This window comes from Neofelis nebulosa, chromosome 1 (genome assembly GCF_028018385.1).
Source record: "Neofelis nebulosa isolate mNeoNeb1 chromosome 1, mNeoNeb1.pri, whole genome shotgun sequence".
Taxonomy (NCBI): Eukaryota; Metazoa; Chordata; class Mammalia; order Carnivora; family Felidae; genus Neofelis; species Neofelis nebulosa.
This window is the reverse complement of record NC_080782.1, coordinates 242,002,102-242,021,466: the sequence shown is the minus strand read 5'-3', so window position 1 is coordinate 242,021,466 and position 19,365 is coordinate 242,002,102. Positions and strand designations below refer to the sequence as shown.

General features: G+C 48.0%; 1 protein-coding gene and 1 long non-coding RNA gene across 3 annotated transcripts in view; one reads left to right on the top strand and one right to left on the bottom strand.

Moving 5' to 3' along the window:
• LATS2 (large tumor suppressor kinase 2) overlaps nucleotides 1–9,097 on the bottom strand; it is a 76,878-nt gene extending 67,781 nt beyond the window's left edge. The window contains exons 1-2 of one of the 2 annotated variants that reach the window (XM_058690136.1): nucleotides 8,914–9,097; nucleotides 7,977–8,137 (exon numbers count right to left, since the gene is read on the bottom strand). The gene's annotated coding sequence lies outside the window, so the exon portion shown is untranslated. The remainder of the gene's footprint in view (nucleotides 1–7,976; nucleotides 8,138–8,913) is intronic. The other variant, XM_058690127.1, reaches the window with a different exon arrangement.
• A 534-nt stretch (nucleotides 9,098–9,631) lies between these two features.
• On the top strand, nucleotides 9,632–10,930 carry LOC131488391 (uncharacterized). Its single transcript, XR_009250193.1, has 2 exons — nucleotides 9,632–9,836; nucleotides 10,741–10,930. It is a non-coding gene; the product is annotated as an uncharacterized LOC131488391 (long non-coding RNA).
• Nucleotides 10,931–19,365: the final 8,435 nt, after the last annotated feature.

The window sequence follows — 19,365 nt, the reverse complement described above, 5'->3', positions numbered from 1 at the left end:
GGCCAGTGTTTGAACTTCATGTCCGTGGCATTCCACGCTCCGTACTCTTTGTCCAGCTTATCTGGGCCAACACCGTTTGGCTATTCACATACCCGGTATACAGCAAGAGGGCCCCTTTTTCACTGCCGTGTCGTGTTCCATTGTGTGAACATCCTGGCCATCCACTCTGCCACCACAGGACGTGTGGGTCGGTCCCGGTCTGGAGCTGCGGCCAACTGTGCTGCTGCCTTAAGGCTGCTGAGCCCCCACGGCCCCGGGCCCAGATCTGAGGCGCTGAGTCCGCGGCCCGCTCTACGACACTGCTCCCACCGCCCTATCAAGTACTTTGCGCAGCTGCGGACAGAGCCTTGGTGGTTCATGCGGTACTTTTGCGGGGCCATAAGAAGATGCCCCTTTGTCAAGTAAGTTCTTTGCGACTGTATTGTCGTACAACGCGAGCAGCTCCTGCCCTGGGGAGCTTTCCAGAGCTCTGTGGACAGTGGCCCGGCTCGCTCTTAAACATACTGAGGACGCATGTCACGATCTATCACACACCCCGAGTGAGGGGGGCAGGTAAAGTCTGAACCACAAGGAGGGTGGTTCTTCGAGGCAGGTGACAGAGGAGAGATGTGATCGTATGTACTGTCCAGAATATGTGCGTATCGTGTGCGTCACGTGACTTTATCCGGGCAGGTAACTCCCTGCTGCTGCTCAGGTAATCTGCGAGTGCCCCAGAGTCTGCACACGGGCTGCACACGCCCTCACGGAAGTGAGCACTTACACGACGTGAGGCGTGCCCTTTTACGTGCAAGGCCCTTGAACCGTGCACAACGTGAACACACACACAAGGCGGTCCTATTACTAGGTTTTAGGGAAGCAGAAAATAATGACAAGCCTCTGACTTTAAGGCGCTCAGAGTCTGAGATGGGAGACAGAGGGGAGCCTTGGTTACTTGCCTAATGTGACAATAAAAGTCTTCCCGAAGAATTATGGGGATCTGAAACAGGATAGCAGCCGGAGAACGGAGAGAAGTGGGTGGGTTCGACAGCAGCTACGAACTAGAACCTGTCAGGGTTGGTGCCGTTCGCTACAGGCGCCAGGTTTTGGGTCTGGAAACCAGAGCTGATGGCAGTACCGTCCTATGAGCCGCGACAACCGTCGGCACAGGGAGCACCGTCAGAAAGCAGCCCTGGTGGGGACGGAGGAGGGCAGTTATCGGGAAGTGAGGACACGTCCGGGGGAGGCTGATTCAGAAGACTGCCGTTCGGCGCAAAGGAAACAGCAGCTGGAGGTGAGAAGCCGGACTCCCGCCCCCAGCTCCGGCACTTGGCTCCGTGAGCTGGGCCAACACTTCCCCTCTTGGAGCTTCGGTCTCCGGCTGGGCAACAAGCCTCCCTCTGTCTCCTTGACAGGGCTGCTCGGGAGATCACAGGCAAAGCCGCCTGTGACATCACTCTCCTCTGTAACGCACAACACCCTGGCCAATTATTAGAGTTACTAGTAAGTTCAGGACTCAGAATCAGTAAAAACGGCTTTAATCAAGTCAAGAGACCACACCAGGGCAAACTGCAGACGGGCTCAGTGGAAAAGGCACCAAACTGAATGTAGAAACACGGGTATTTTGGGGCGCCTGGGTGGCGCAGTCGGTTAAGCGTCCGACTTCAGCCAGGTCACGATCTCGCGGTCCGTGAGTTCGAGCCCGGCGTCGGGCTCTGGGCTGATGGCCCGGAGCCTGGAGCCTGTTTCCGATTCTGTGTCTCCCTCTCTCTCTGCCCCTCCCCCGTTCATGCTCTGTCTCTCTCTGTCCCAAAAATAAATAAAAAACGTTGAAAAAAAAAATTAAAAAAAAAAAAAAAAGAAACACGGGTATTTTATGCTCACTCCGTGTGCCTCCTCTTTAAATATTCGATAACCGTGCTTCAAAAGTTAAAGTATCTTCCTTTTTAAAGAAAAAAAAAAAAAGAAAAGCAGAGAGAGAGAAAAACTTAAGTCATTTGACTTCATGTTTAAAACACGTGCCTTCAGCCGGGCCCAAGATGTTCAGTTCTGAGCAGTACTTGAGTTTCGAGAAGCCGACTGCTTCCCGACCAGCTAGAATCCGGTTCAATCTGCACGACTCTGGGCAACTTAAAAGCAACAAATTCTTCCTTACGTCTGGAACCTGGCAAGACCGTTGTGTCTGCTAGGAACAAATACCATTCCCAGCCCGATTCACTTATGCCTCCCAGAATTCTCAGCTTAAAACTCCCCTCCGCAGAAGGACCTTCCTGCCCACCCAATCTCAGAGACCCTGCTGTCCACTCCCAGCCTTCCCACAGTGCCATCACAGCGTATAGTGTGGGACTCCCCTGGAGTCACCTCCCCGGGAGGCTCCGGGGGACAGGAGCACCTGCAGTGGGGTACAGGCAGTGCAGGAACACGGCTGGCACAAGGCGGTGCACACGGGAGGCCCCTAGGAAACAGCAGAGCTCTGCCCCGGGACTTAAGACGCGGCCCCAACGAAACATCCCTGAGTGAAGCTCACACATAACTATGATCAAAGTCGCACAACTACAGTCCGTCAGTCAGCCAAGAACAGGAACGCAGCTGTGACACAGGCCCCTATATGGCTGGACCGTGAGAACATCATGCTAAGTGAAATAAGCCAGACACAGGAGGACACATACTGCATCATTCTGCTTACAATGAGGCATCTAGAACAGGCAACCTGAGAGACACAAAGCGGAAATGGAGATGACCAGGGCCCAGGGCAATGGGGAACTACCGTCTAGTGCGGAGAGTGTTTGTATGGATGATGAAAAAGCCTGGAGGGCAGACGGAGGTGGCGATTCCAAGACCAACGTGAATGTACCTCATGCAGCTGAATTATACACTGTGAGTGGCTAAAATGACACGTACTATGTACAATTCACTTTCATAAAAAATGGGGAAAAATGGGGGCGCCTGGGTGGCGCAGTCGGTTAAGCGTCCGACTTCAGCCAGGTCACGATCTCGCGGTCCGTGAGTTCGAGCCCCGCGTCGGGCTCTGGGCTGATGGCTCGGAGCCTGGAGCCTGTTTCCGATTCTGTGTCTCCCCCTCTCTCTGCCCCTCCCCCGTTCATGCTCTGTCTCTCTCTGTCCCAAAAATAAATAAAAAACGTTGAAAAAAAAATTAAAAAAAAAAATGGGGAAAAATCATCTAACTATTCACGTTTAGCTAACTAGCGTTTGGAGAATGGTTCCCTTTCTAAACACAGCTACACATGCAGAGACTGGACCTCAGGATGGGGCGCTGACAGGAGGGCAAAGTCCCCTCCCGGAGTGAAGTCTAATCTGCCGATGGCACACACACCCATGCAAGGACACCACCCCCCCACCCCCACCGCCAGGATGCTGACCGTCACCCCCACCGTCACCCTCACTGCCAGGATGCTGGCCACCCCGCCCCACCGTCCCCCCCACCGTCCCCCCCACCGTCACCCCTGCCACCAGGACGCTGAAACACATGACAGGGAACAGCTTCTGCAGGCCATGCTCCTAAGACACTTGGCAGCTTTAGGCACTCGAGTTTCCCACAAACATTCCAGTTATAAAGCCAACCAGCACAGGTGAGACCAGCATTTCTGTGTTGCTGTCCGTATTTATTCCTGAGCCGAAAAATACCAAGTGGATGAACCCTTAAACAGAATGTGATCAGAGATCTTGGTTTCTTTTCTTCTTATTTGCCCCTCAACAGCTTATTATGAAAATTTTCAAACTACAGAGAAGTGGAAAGAATGACTCGGTGACACCCCATAAACCCACCACCCAGGAGAGCCCCTCCGCGTGGCAGGGAAGGAGGTCAGCACCCACTCTTCTCATATTCTTTCCATCTTCCACCGTCGTCTCACAGCAAGCGCTGGCCCTGCAACCACCACAGGCACTGTCCTGTCTCCGTAGGCCAATATGTAAAATAGCACCTCTGGGTAAACTGTGTTCCTGCCTGAGCAATCTGGAAAGCAGGAAACTTTCCTTCAGTCTCATAAAGAACGAAAGTATTTTCGCAGCCTGAGACCTTGTATTTTAGGTTTTAGTTTGAAGACAATTGATTTCATGGCCAAATTATGAACTTAGGAAAGAATTTTTCGTGGGAATACTCACTAAACTAAGATTGCAGCTGGAAATTAGTTCCTCTGACACACCGCCATATCATTTTAATAACTTCTTTCATCAAGAATTTCCTAAACACGACGACCCTAGGGCCTCGTGGATATGGGTTTTAAGAAATGAGGGTACCAGGCAAGGTAGATCTGGTTTTAGAAATTTGTTTGGTATCATCAATCGATTTGAACATGCTTTAAAAGAAACTATAAGACTCCAGAATTTTAAAACTACAGCACAACCCACAAAACAAAAACTCCTCATTTTCAAACCTGGAGCTGAGACAACTACTTCAGTACAGGTGGCTCATAGAAAACTGTTACGAGCGATTATCTGAAGCATCTATTAATTTGGTGCCATCAAATCCAATCCCAATCCTGGAAAGTGCTAAAGGTGTTCACGAACTTTTAGTCTGATTTCTCTTAGTGCTTCGTAGACCCACACTGGTTGCTTAACGCCTGTCAAGCACCAACCACAGAATCCACCAGACCCACACTAATGATAAACATTGGCATTTTTTTTTAAATGGTATTTCTTGGGACTAAAATTCCACTTATAATTGAAATCATATCCTTCTCATAATTAACTAGCAAAGCTGAAACTACATCAGACGGCCGGGCCAGGCCTCCAACCAGATGCTGAACGTCAGAATCACAAACCACCACGCTGATGGGCCTCTCCATTGTGTCCAGGCCAGGAAACCACACAACGGGGGCCATACCCCTCATAACGAGGGTCTTGGAGGAAATCAATGATTACATTCCTCTGGGGATCCAAGAAAACTCCCCCCCCAACACAGTGCCATCACAAGGCTATAGTGGGCTGAGAAGTGCCATAGGTGTGCCAAAAACTTTGCTGGATATTATGAGGTCTCACCCAGATGGAACAAGGTCTCACCTCTAAATAAGCTTACTATCTAGAAGAAAAACAAACCATCACATTCTCTATAGTTCTGCACCCGATATCTGTAGGATATGTACGTATGCATTATGAGCAACGGCGTAAAACAAAATGGAACCACAGAAGTCTGTACTCAAGATTACTCAAGCGACCAGGTTGTAGATAAATTTATTATCCGTTATTTGCAGCATTCCTAACAGCAAGCAAGCAGCTGTACAGGATGGGTCTCCTTATCTTCAACTCCATACCCGAGCAAGGGTTTTCAATCTTTGGGAAGGCCCTACTTCCTCCCCCTCCAAATTTCAGACATACGCCAGCTAGGGAGTCGGGACACCCATCCCATCTGAGAGCCCCTGCTATGGACAGAGGTAACACTGTGACTGTGCAAAGAATCCGAGTACATGTGCCTGTTTGGGAAAAATCTGTTACAGAAAGGATCATTTCAGCAAAACTGGAAAGGCTAAAGGGCTATGATTTGATGAAGGAAGTGTGAAGCTATTCTTAGAGCCTGGAACTTCCTGTGAAAAGGCTCAAACATACAAGAGAAAGATGAACAGGCAGACAGTGTCAGGGAGGGCACAGGTACCGTCTGGGTACATTTAATGAAAACACAGGAGTGAGACTCCTGAGGGAGGATGAGGTTAATTAGTAATGGAACCCGTTGGTCCTTAGCATTCCTGATCAGGAAAACTGCCTGGAGGCAGGGAGGCCAATACTCCAACAAAGGCCCACTCCAGTCAAAAGCCAACTTACATCCGTCAGATCTTTGCCATCCTTGCTAACTTAGAGGCTACAGAATCTACACTATGCCAAAATAGAACAATAACTAGCTGTCCATAAACTTACACCACTGCTACAAAATACGAGATGTTTCACTTGTCCTCCAGAGAAATTCCTCTGAATGTCAAACGTTAGCACATGAGCGAGAAGTATTTAATTAGCTTAAAAAACTGCTTGTCACCATTAGGTGGCCATGGTCTAGATGGTAAGCAACATCAGGTTTTGTTTTCATGTGGTGACCGGCCAACATTCAGCAATGTCACATTTCTGTCCTAATTTTAGTATCGCCAACATTATCTTTATTTCCACTATTAACCCGTTTGAATAATACTTCCAAATGAAACGATAAATCGAATAACAGTCGCTTTAAAAGAAACAATCCTGAGAGAATAGCTAACACTTAATGAAACTGGTGGTCCAAGCAGGGCTACGGTCAAATACCAAGAGGCGTTCAAAGGCGCCGTGTGTAATAATGGCCTGCTTCCTAGAGCATCATCCACCCGACATCCAATAGGAGCGGTGACCCCTGGACTTGTGCCACAGAGGCCCAGATCTGTCCAGAGGAATTACTGAGCAATAGGTTTTTTTAAAAGGGAAGGAGATTCAGAGACTTTTTTCAGCTGGAAGTCAGTCACTTTAGGGATTATCAAGCCCGACCCCTTCATTCTGCCGATCGGGATATCTTGCTCCTTTTTAAACAGATTTACAGTCAAGACAAATTAAATGCGCTGAGTTATCTTCTGTATTTCTTCAAGCCATTTTTTAGAGGTCAGGAAGGAATACTGTTGAGAAGTTTTACATCATCACCATGAAATAAAATATAAAAACGGCTTTTCGAAACTGTGTTGGTCTGGTTTTTCCAATACAAAGCAGAACACCCCACCCCCAAGCTTTCCAAATCCTACCCAGTGTTTGTGGCGAATTTATCAGCTTCAACACCTTCCCCCCCCCCCCCCACCAGAATAGTGGGATCTAGGAGCCTAGGGCTGGCTATTTACAACACAGCATTTAAAATAACAAGTCATATTATTGTAGAAACACTCCCCTCCCACCAAAGGAAAGTCCCTCCCATCAACCCTGTGATTTGCTAAGGAAAGAAACATGTACAGTTCCAATTTACACTCAGGTCAAAACTATTTCCAACTAGATGCAGAGGCTAGTAGAATCTTTTCCAATTCTAAAATTGACCTTAATAATTTTGCATGATGTCTTCTGCAGATACTATCTTAAACGGCTTGACATTTGGAGATTTATTAAATGTTCGGCAATTTTAATTTCAAAGGAATGCTGGTGTATTCATTAAACAGTGTTCTATATACCTGGATAATGAGTCCAAATTTTATGAGACGCTGAATAACGTAGTGTCTTGTTAATTATAATTTAAAACAGACTTTCTTAAACAGTCTCTGCATTCTTATTTTGTAAGATTGTTGTTACTACCTTACTACAACAGCCGCTAAACAAAAAATTAAAAGATACAAAGCCTCTTAGTCTCTTGATTTAGCCCTCAAAATCGGTGGTCCATCGTGGAGGGATTTACCCCGAGATTCAACTAAATATATGGACCAAGATGTACTTATACAAATTTCCTAACAAGCCATTGTTAAAGGAAGGCCCCTCATCTACTAAACTTTAAGTTTAAACCGAACACTTGTACAAAGACAACACACGTTTTGTGACTTTCATGTCAAATTTCAGTACATTTAAGTTTCTTAGTAAAGTGTGGGTAAACATTCCTGTAAAAATGTAACGTATTTGCCGAATACTTTGGGAAATGCGTTCTTTGGCCCCTGAATTTTTACCTGCAAACTCACAGTCTCTGCTTAACAGCACTATTAAACGATTTTTTAAAAGTCTAGATTACAACTATATTGAGAGCACGCTCACTTATATCCTACATAGTGCGAAAATGTAAAAGTTCTTGTTTAACATTTTGTCATCACACAGCTACAAATAAAGGGTACTTTCACCGTTAAGCTTGCAAGAAGAAAAAAAAAAACCTTCTAATTCGAAGGGCTCGGATCAGGTGGCCAGCAGCCCTCGAATACCGGGGCCCCCCCGCGCCGTCAGGTGAGTTGCACCTCCTTCGGGGACCGGCCTTCCCCTCCTCCCCCTGGGGCACTGGGGACTCGGAATCAACAAACTACAGGTTTGCTCCAGGCTGACACTCCCGCCCAACCCCGCGCGCCAGACTTCACCCCGAGGGAGATGCTCTTCCAGAAGTTCCGAAGGCAGGCTTGCGCAGAAGCGACTGGCAAAACTCGCCTTAACTCAGAATCCGCACCTCCGGGGTCCGGCAGGGGAGCCAACTGCACGTGAGGTTGCATCAGAAAAGACGAGCTCCAGAAAGTCGGCTAAACTAGGGCGCAGGAAAGGCGTGTTATGCAACGGCCGCCGCTCTCGCGGCCGAGAAGGCGCCCCTGAAGCTCGGGCTGCGACCCGCGAGGACCGGGAGGCACACTCAGAGAGGTCGGGGCGCGCGCCGGCCGGGCGTCGCCGGGGGCCGTGCGGGCGGCGCGGCCCGCTGGGAGGAGGGGGGGGGGGGACGGGCGCACGGCCCGCGAGGCCACGACGCCGAGGCCTGTGCAGGGACGACGGCGCGGCCCCCGTAGACGGCGGCGCGGTGGACGCGGGATCCCGGCGCTGTCGGGCCGCGCGGCCGCGCCCGGCCCGGCCTGGGGGTAAAAGCCCAGCTCCCCCCGGGGCCGCCCCTGCCCCGCCGGGAGCCCGGCCGCCGCCGCCGCCGCCGCCGCCGCCGCCCGGCGCACAACAAAGCGGCGCAGCCCCGCCGGCCGGGCGCTCGCTCGCAACTTGCCCGGCCCCGCGGACGCCGGACGGCCCGCGACGACGCGCCGCCAGCGGAGGCGGCTCCGGGCCCGGGCCGGGCGGGGGCCGGGGCGGGGGAGTGGGGGGGGGGCAGGGCGCAGGGCTTCGCTCGGGACAAACTTCCTCGGCCGCCCCGCTCCCCGCCCCTCGGCCCGGCCGCCCCGCCGAGTCGGGCGCCCCTCCCGGAGCCGCGGCCCGCGGCGGCCCGAGGGTGGGCGCGGGGAGCCCCAGGGCCCCGCCGGCCCGCGGAAACTTCCAGCCGCCCCGCCGCGGCCCCTGGCCGCACGCCCCCCGCCCCTGCCCCTTCACCTCCTGGGGCGCGGTCTACACCCTCCGGGGCGTCCTCGCCCGCGGCTCCGGGGCCTCGCGCGCCGGGGGACCGGGCGCCGGTGGCTGGAGCTGCTGTTGGCCCCGCGGGGACGGGGGAGCCCCGGGCGGCGGCGACGCGGGCGGCGGCTGCTCCATCTTCCCGGGGCGCTCACGCCGAGGTTCCAGCGCGCAGACCCAAGTGGGACATTCGCTACATTGTTGGCATTCCACGGGCGTCACGTGACCCCGCCTCCCGCGTCACTCTCGGCCGCATACCAGCCCGGGCGGGGCGCCTGCGGCCCTGGCTGCTCGGCGGCCGGCCCGCCCCGCTCCGCCCCGCCGCCGCTTCCTGCCTCCCGGTCGCGGCCGCCCCAGCCCGCCGCCACCTGCCCGCGGCCTCCCCGCCGGCGCTCGCGGACCTTTCTGCCACTCTGTCACCCGCCCCCGGCTCCAGTACTGCCCCTACGACTGCGCTGGTATAAAAGTTGGTAACTCCGTCCTTAAAGCCGCCGTTAGGCATCTCAGACCAGCCTTGGTGGAGAAAGTAAGTGAACAGGCCCGAAGGAGCCACCGAGTTACCAAGCAGACGCCAGCTGCGGAGAGTAAGGGCAGAAGAGGACAGACAGCCGTTTGTCCGTGGCATCGAGTACTAAAGAAGGACGTCCGGATGTGTATCCGAATGTAATCAGTTTGAATTCAGTCCAGCCGCACTGCTGTGGCTAATTCTGTCTGCGGGAAGTGTCTCGCGATGCGCGTTTCAAGACTATGTGGATGGTCTCGGAGACCAGCCAGTGACTTGTGCAATTCAGCCCCTCGACTGCCTTTCCATCTGTGAGCTCTGGATGTGGCACAGGGCTTATGCGGGGATTGTGCGGAGATGTGGGCTCGTACTCCCTGCCACCCACAGACTGCGGCAGGTGATGGTAGGGACCAGTATCCTTGTAAAAGCAAACCCAGTTTCCTTTTTCATTAACGAACTCGTGAAGTTTTTAAATTTTAATTTGAAAAGAAACGGTAACGAAGGTCATCGTGTCCGGACGTTTTTCACGACCTTACCAGTCCCCCGTCTGTCATCCTGTCCTCTTGCCTCTCTCGCCTCTCTCACTGCCACCTAGGCTTCCAGCCCTGCCTCTGCCTTAGCTCTTCCAGGGGATCTTCCCACATAGCCCTCCTGTTTTCCCTCCGCTTTGAGCTCTGGTAATGAAACCATTCTTGTGCAACTTAGAATTCAATTTTATTTTTCAGTCTTGTCCCGCACTCTATCCAGGCATCTTGCGCGGTTAAGTCCCCCGCGGATACTCCGTAATTACATCCCTCTTGCCCTCACCTGTGTACCTCTTCACTCCCACAGCGACCTTACTTTTTCCTCCCTGGCCCCCAGCGGGCTGGGCTGGTTGACATTCTTTGCGTGTGTTTTAAGGTCCCGCCCTTGCTGTCTTCAAAGATGTCAACATAATTAAATTTTTAAAAAAATTGTTTTTTTGGTCAAAGAAATACTGTAAATAAAAGGAATTTAGTGGACCTTAAAATTATGTGTAAAAACCCTTACAAAATTTTGTAATTAGTTACAGCATTGTTTGCAATAGTGAAAGATCCAGAAGAACGTAAAATATCCAGCAATAGGGAATAGTGGGAAAATAAAAGGTAGATATTCACATGACAATAGAGCTAAGTGAATGAACTAGCTGTATACTTTTCAAAGGATGAATGAGAGAATCCAATTGGAGAGTGGAAAAAAGTTGCAGAACTATATATATATACTATGATACCGTATTCATAAATAAATACCACAGAACCTATACTAATCCCGTACTTTTATGAGTATAGACATGGAGACTGCAGGAAGATGCACCCAATTCAGGACAGCTGTTGCCTACGTGGAAGGAGGGAAACCAGACTGAGGAGGGAAGAATGAGGACTTCAACTTTACCTCCAGTGTGTTACTTCTTGTATTTAAAAAAGCGATGCCAAATTGTCAAAACCTTAAAATTTGTTGATTCCGGGCAAGTAGGTTCAATCATGCGTGCTGTGTTATCCTTTGTGCCTTTCTTTGAAAAAAATCTTTTGAAAATGTTCAAATATATATGGGAAACAAAGTGGAAACAAGTAAGTTTCTAAATGGAAGCTTGCTTAGGGAAACTGACACACCTATGCAGGAGGATATTGTGATTAATGGTCATGTTTATTGTTTTTCTGGGTATGTGTTTATTGATGTGGAGTCATTCATTCCTTTGGGTTTTTTGTTTTTTTATTTTTTGAGTACTGCTGTGAGTCATGGGCTAAAAGCAGGCACTGGGGATACCATGGAGAGCAAAACCACATGATTTATCCCCTGCTGGAGCTGACAGCCTTGTAGTGACATAATAGAGTACACTATCCAATTTTGTAAAATAATATAAGTATATATATTTATTTTCAAAAGCTATATACAAAAATATCTATTATATAACATGTAATACAAAAAAACTTAAACATACGTACATACGTATTTTTTTTTCTTTTTAAGTCCAGAAAAATATGCAGCAATGTTAAAAGTTGTAATTTCTGGATTTAGTGATTTTGGGTGATTTTTGTTTCATTTATTTTATTATTTTTTATGTACTTGATTTTTCTTTATTTAAAAAAAATTTTTAATTAACAAAAATGTTTTTAAGTTTTTATTTTAGAGAGAGAGTGCGCGCATGCTCACGCTTGCTCATGAGTGAAGGAGGGACAGAGAGAGAGGGAGACACAGAATCCGAAGCAGGCTCCAGGGTCTGAGCTGTCAGCACAGAGCCCGCCGCGGGGCTCGAACCTGTGAACCATGAGATCATGACCTGAGCCGAAGTTGGACACCTAACCAACTGAGCCACCCCAGTTCCCCATTTTTTAAAAATTGTAAGTTTTTAAATTCCAGTGTAGTTAACACACAGTGTTACATTAGTTTCAGGTATACAATATAGTGTTTCCACAATTCTTTTTTTTTTTTTTTTTTTTTTTTTTTTTTTAATTTTTTTTTTTCAACATTTTTTATTTATTTTTGGGACAGAGAGAGACAGAGCATGAATGGGGGAGGGGCAGAGAGAGAGGGAGACACAGAATCGGAAACAGGCTCCAGGCTCCGAGCCATCAGCCCAGAGCCTGACGCGGGGCTCGAACTCACGGACCGCGAGATCGTGACCTGGCTGAAGTCGGACGCTTAACCGACTGCGCCACCCAGGCGCCCCTGTTTCCACAATTCTATACATCACTCAGTGCTCAACATGATAAGTGTACTCTTTAATCTCGGTCACCTATTTCACCCTTTTAGGTGGTTTCTGTCTGATAGTTCTTAATACTTCTAAATAGAATAGTTAACAAAAATTGTGTTTAATTAAATAATCAACTAAGTAAGTACATCCACACAATTCATCGAGCTGAGAAGAGGAGAAGAAGAGAACACAAGTCCAGCTGAGCACGAGGCCTACCGCAGTGGCAATGTTTCAATGTGTAGATAATTAACATCCCATGTATATAGATGTATGTGTGCGTCCTTACTCTATACCAGCTGTTGCCCTAAATTTGTGTATTATCTCATTTAATCCTCTGGACAGCTATGTTATGAACCCCATTTTCTGGAAGAGGATCCTAAAACACGGAGTCCCAGTGACTCACCCAAGATCTAAGAGCTGGGATTCAAACCTTGGTAGATCTGGCTCCAAAGCTTAAAAACACGGGTCTCAGGAAGTCTTGATTATAGTGTACTTATAAAGAAGGAAGCTGAAATCAAATAACTCCCTTATGCTTCATCTGAGGGAGGAGGGGCGGGCGTTCTAGAGGGAGGAACAAGAACTCAAAGGCATGTCTCCAGCAGCAGCCAGAGCAGAGAGAAGCAGCTGCTGCGAGCACAAGGGGCAATCCACTCCCAGGCACGGCCCCCGCGGTTGTGAGGCCAGGATGTTTTAGAGGTTCTCACTGAGGCACCCGAGGAGGATGCCATCAGACTACCTACCTGCCCCCCACCCCTTCCCCAGGCCTTGAATGCAAGAAACCTGAATGATTATGGCTCAGCCTCTTTATGCCTTAGTGCCTGGAAAGCAGCATCCGGTCCTAAAAGGCCTACAAAACTGGAAGATGAGGCACACTGATTTAATTTGTTTTATACCCAGGTATTTTGTTTCCTTGAGTAGTTTATAAATTCCACAGGAACAGGAACCATATTCTTCCCCTGAGACTACATGCAAAGAACGTCTTAACTATCAATTTGAATGTATTCAATGCCCTTTACGGAATTATTTTTTTTTAATTTTTTAATGTTTATTTAATTTTGAAGGAGAGAGAGAGAGAGAGACAGTGTGAGTGGAGGAGGAGCAGAGAGAGAGGGAGACCCAGAATCCGAAGCAGGCTCCAGGCTCCAAGCTGTCAGCAGAGAGCCCGGCGCGGGGCTCGAACCCACAAACTGTGAGATCATGACTTGACCCGAAGTCGGACGCTTAACCGACTGAGCCACCCAGGTGCTCTTGAATGCACTTTAATATCTCAAATATCAAAGTGTAAGTACCACCTTTTTCTCCGAACCAAGGACTTTGGGTCAGCCAAGGACATCTCTGATTAGTTGTTGGTTGGATTGTTCCATTCTACAAACTTGTAGCAACTTCCAAAGAAAGGATTAACCATTTCAGCTCTGTTAGTTGGGGACTCTGTTTCAATGATGAACTCTATTTTTTTTTTTACCCTTTTTTGTAATTATGATAAAATATCCATAATATAAAAGTCATCATTTTAACCAATTTTCTTTTTTCTTTTTTTTTTTTCTTTATTTTTTTTATTTATTTATTTTTGGGACAGAGAGAGACAGAGCATGAACGGGGGAGGGGCAGAGAGAGAGGGAGACACAGAATCGGAAACAGGCTCCAGGCTCCGAGCCATCAGCCCAGAGCCTGACGCGGGGCTCGAACTCACGGACCGCGAGATCGTGACCTGGCTGAAGTCGGACGCTTAACCGACTGCGCCACCCAGGCGCCCCATCATTTTAACCAATTTTAAGTGTATTGTTCAATGACATTATCTCCACGTCGTACAACTATCACCACCACCCATCTCCGGAACGTCATCGTCCCAAACTGAAGCTCTTACCCATTAAACAAGTCCCATTCCTCCTCTCCTTGTTTGTTTGGGTTGTTCTGCGGGATTTTTTTTTTTTTTTTTTTTTTTTTTTTTTGCAGTTAATTGTTTTGCTTCTGTTAGGTGAGCTGCTTGTATTTTAACTCTGCTGTCGAGACCCCAGTCTCTAGTAACGTACCATACCTTACTCGTTTTTTTGCTTTTAGGTTTCTGCTTTAGCAGATTGCTTTGCTAATCTGCTATTAGGTAAGGAAGATTACTTAGCTTATCAAACCTGTACGTACAGAAACAGCTGATAGAACTTATTCCTAGAAGTCTTCCTCTGCAGGGAGGAACGAGAGCTTTGTGATGGCTGTTTCAACTGTTAAAAGGCCATTTGCTTCTTCAGTTTCTGGACATTTCCCAAAGGGTTTATATTGTAGAAAGTCAGACTTCGATACAAGTAGATTATTACTGTTTTTAAGAGAGTAATAGATTGCTAGGCAGTAGATGAATGACCAGTAATGTTTCATATCTTATTTTGCAAAAGCCTTTATTTAATACAAACCTACTTAATGGGTTCTACCACCAGGTTTCTTTTAAATTTTATTTTCTTTTAAATTTTTTATTTTTTTTAATTAAAAAAGAGAGATAGTATGGGGGAGGGGCAGAGGTAGGGGGAGAGAGAGAGAGAGAGAGAGAGAGAGAGAGAGAGAGAGAATCTCAAGCAGCCTCCATGCTCAGTGCAGAGCCCGATGTGGGAGTCAAACCCACGACCCTGGGATCGTGACCTGAGCCGAAATCAACAGACACACTCAACCAACTGAGCCACCCGAGTGCTCTGGTTTCTTCCAAATTAAAAAAATAATAATAATTTTGGTAAAATACATCTAACTTACCATCTTCACCACTTTTTTAGTGTACAAACTTTTATGTTTCACAATAATGAAAACAGTTCTGATACCAGAGGGGAAAATCCCCAGTATTAAGTTTTCATTTTGCATTCTTATGTGTGTTTTCTAATATTAAAATCATCTTCTCTGATTCTGGCTTATTTCTAATTGCTTTCACCATTTGCCAAAACAGGACCTCCTGGAAAACTTGATGAAACTCTCTAGGGCATCTTTAGGGCAAGGCCCAGGGTCCCAGCAAGGCTCCCAGGGTGGCCCCCTGGCCAGGGTGCACAGACCTGCCTTTCCAGCCCTCCAACACCACCGAGCACAGCTTCATTCTCCGCATAGCAGCCGCTCTGCTGCTCAGATGAGTAATGAAGTATGCGATTGCATAAGTCAGGATTGCTAAAGACTTTAAGAAGATTTGTTCCCAGAAGACCTCAAAGAAACACTGTCAAGATAAAAATCACATTCTGCGTTTAGAGAATTCTTATGTTGACACTGCACATTATTAAGAGACGAGTTGCTAAAACAAATTTTCTTTTCTTACCACATCCCCCGTTAGCTTACTTTTCATGCCTATGTATTTACTTATTTCTCATTACGTGTAGAGTTGGCTGCGATTTCTATTTTCTCTGCAGACACGAGCAGTACGTTGTTGTGTCTGTAACTGAAATACAAATCCCACTGACAAGGTCTATATGCTCCGATATGTTCTAAAACCTTCCATTCAAATTTTTAATTTAATCTTTTGCAGTGAACCTTGGCAAATCTTGCTTTAGGAAGAACTAAAAGTGTGAGGCTCAAAACTCTGATCTCCACAAAATCAATTTCGGTAACGAAATTAACATTCTCAAAGGGAAACATCTGAGCCAATCTACATTGACAATAACTATTTAAGTGGGTAATTGTAAAAGAAACATTTTCATGGTCTATTTTTAACTTTAAAATTAACTACTAAATGTCATCTTGGTTGTTATTGAACAGTAGCTTTTAAGACCATGTGTTTTGTTTCATTAATCAGATCTGAAAAAACAAAACCAAACAACAATTGAGTGTGTTATCTTCAGATGCTTGATAAATGGGTTTTGATCGTGAAAACCACGATGAGATGATGATAAGGCGATTTCACATGCAGAAGTGGAAGGAGGCCGGTGACGGAGAGGCGGCCAAATTTCAAAGAGCAAAGGGAAATCTGTAAAAGTCTGGAAGCACTCACGCAGATTGTGTTCGATAGCTGGTAACCCCAGGACAAAAAGAGTTTCTTGGCTTGGGGTCGAAACTTGAAAAATGTCCCAGAGCTAATACCCTTCAGGAAGAGGCGACAGAAAGAATTAAAGTTTGAGGTAAAGATACTCGGAAGGGGAGAAGGGCGGCAGCAAAGTCATGGGAAAGTCTGGTATTCCAGGCATGCGGAGAATGGACAGAATGAAGAGAGTAGGGAGAACGTTAGAGAAATAGGGCCATGAAGTAAACAGAGAAGTGGAGAAGACCAGATGGCATCGCTCTGTCAAATTAATACCTGGGTGGGAGAGAGGAGCTGAAAGAATATTGGTGCGATATCACGGGAGGTGAGAGAAAGTTAAACTGAGCTCAGGTAGAGGGAGGGGAAGAGTGGATAACGCTCTCGTGGGAATTATCACGGTGCCCAGGGTTCACACAATGAAAGAACAGAGCAAGGTTTATGTCTACACCGAAAGGTAACCTTAAAGAAAAAATGAGATCTTGAGTTTGCCTACCATTTCCCTCTGGTGTTTTGCCTACAGAGGAATTTTGGGTGTGTTCATGGCTAACAGAGGTTACTGTTTGCATTTGAAAGTCCCACATCGTTTCCACACTTCCAAGCGATGCTGGACATTTCCACGTATGTGTCTTGACAACCTTTCAAAGTCAAAATGGTCTCAAATGGAACACATACATTCATTCAAATATTTATTGAGCATTTACAATATGCTAGGCTTGTCACCCTCTCCAACAAGTACCTAATTTGCTCAACGTTGGGTTCAACACTGGGTGCCCAGATGTGCTAGGCACCTGGGACAAAATACTGAAAATGGGCATTATCACGGAGCTTGCAAGTCTAGCCGGAGAGGTAGATAACAATCAGGCCCACGCTATAAACAAATGGAAATTGTGGATTCTGGTTTGTACTATAAAAAGACACAAGTATCCATGAGATTTTAGAAAAGAGGGGATGTGACCTGGTCTAAGAAATCAAGATGCACTTTAGCTGAGATGTAAAAGATGCAAAGAAATTAACAAGATGGAAAGCATTCTAAGAGAGACAACGGCCCATGCAAAGGCCCTGTGGGGGAAAGGTCGGCACACACCACTTCCAACGTTAAAGAGGTCGTCGTTACCGGAATGCAGAAGTAGGAGGTGGGGGCGAAGACAGCGAGGTGGGCGGAGGTCAGGCTACATGGGGCCTTGCAGGTCATTTTAAGGAATTCAGTCTTTCTACTCAGAACAATGGGAAGTCATGAAAGGGTCACAATGACCTGATGGAATGACATGATCTGAGGAGTTTCCCAAAGATCACTCTGGCTGCTAAGTGAAAGGATGAGTGGGAGCTGAGAGAAAGGAGGCAAAACTACTTAGCTTGGGCTACGACGGTAGCAATGGACATGGAAAAGAGTAGATGAAATGGAGAAAGGACGACAGGATGAGCTGAGAAGGGAGTGGCTCCTAGGTTTCTAACTTCCAAAACTGGGGGGCCATCGTGTCCATCCAATGGACTGAGATCAGGGCTTTGGTGTTGGAGCTATCCTTTGAGGTGAAGTGAATGGAGGTGTTATGAAGGCAGTTGTAGACACCTATTTGTAACTCAGGAGAAAACCGATCGGGAGGTCCAAACTGGTGAGTTTCTTGCGCGTACTGCGGGTGGCCCCTAAAGCTCAAGGTATACAAGAATTTGCCCCTGGGGACCATGTAGAGGGAGAGGGGAAGGAGACTTGACCGTTGAGGAAATGCAACATTTCACGGTGATGTAGAGCAGGGTCAGCCGGTACGGGAAATCGACAAGCTGCCAGAGGGCCGGAAGGAAACGTGGTTTCACAGAAACAAAGGGAAGAGTGTTTCAGGGAAGGAGGGATCAACAAAGATATAAGCTACTCAGAAGGGAGGTAAGATGAGAAGTGAAAAATGTCCATCGGACTTAAAGACCCAGCAGTCATTGGAAGCTTAGCAGAGAGCTCTGCTGGGAGGCTGATAAGGGAAGATGTTAGATGGGAGGACTTCCCGTGAGTGAGGCAGCAAAGAACAAAGCAGATTCTGGGACATGCAGTTGGAAAGGTGAGGAAGTGAAAGTAGTTGGAGGACAAGGAACGTTGGGGCGGGGGCGGGGCTCGTTTTCAACGGGCGGAGTCTGCTGCTGTAATAGGTTAGCACACAGTTAGTGACTTGAGGAAGCAGAGGGTTATTACCTTCCCACCTGGCGTGTCAGAAGAGGACGCCCGCAGCACAGGGGCAGGATGGGCTAGGAGACCCCAGCGTGTCCATTCCCTCGTCTTTGTAGGCCAGCACCTGGGCCTACATGGGCTCCCCTACTTTCAGTTTCTTGTGTCTCCCACCCATTCTTCGCAGCCCGAAGCCACATTAGTTTTCCTAACATACAGCCTACTCCGAAACCTCTAGGGGCTCCCCGCTGCCTACCGAACAAGGCCTAGACTCTCTGACAGTCAACGCCCTCCGCGATGAAGTGGAAAAAGGTGCTTCCAGGCTTCTCTTGCCCTCTTGGACTCTGTGCATGTAGGTGTGCCCTAGACCTCCTGCTTGGAATCTGGCTCCACATCGTGTCTTGCCAAGTCTCGCCAAGCTTGGCTGTCTTCTCCCCAGTGTGTCTCCTGGTTGAAATCCGACCCCCATATGGGAGGTAGCAGAATGCCTGCCCCCCCCCCCCAAGATGGCCACACCGTAATGCCTGGAGCCCGAGAATGTGTCACCCGACATGGTGGAAGGGACAGTGCAGATGTGATTAAAGTTACAGATATTGAGATGAGGAGATTATTTTGCATTATTCAGGTGGGGCCCCGGGTAATTAAAAGGGTCCTAAGAAGTGGAAGAAGGCAGATGGGAAGGATTTGACCTGCAGCTGGCTTTGGAGACAGAGGAAGGCCCACAATCCAAGGAATGCAGTGGCTTCTAGAAGCTTTGCAAAGCCTCCGATTTACAGCCAGCAAGAAAACAGGAACCTCAGTCCCACAACTGGAAAGAACTGAATTCCACTAACAACCCAAGTGGATGGGAAACAGACTCCCCCACCTAGTCTCCAGGAAAGAACTCAGCCCTGATAATGCCTTGGTGTTTGCCATTGAGATCCGTGCCGGCCTCCAGAACCACACAAGACATTTGTGTTGCTTGAAGCCACTAAGTTTGTGGAATTCGTGGTGGCAGCAATAGGAAAGTGCCACGCTCTCCTTCGTGGGGTTTCTCCTTCATTAGACACAGTTTCTGATTCAGTGTCTCCGAGAAGCTATCCTTGACCATTTAAGCAAGAAGT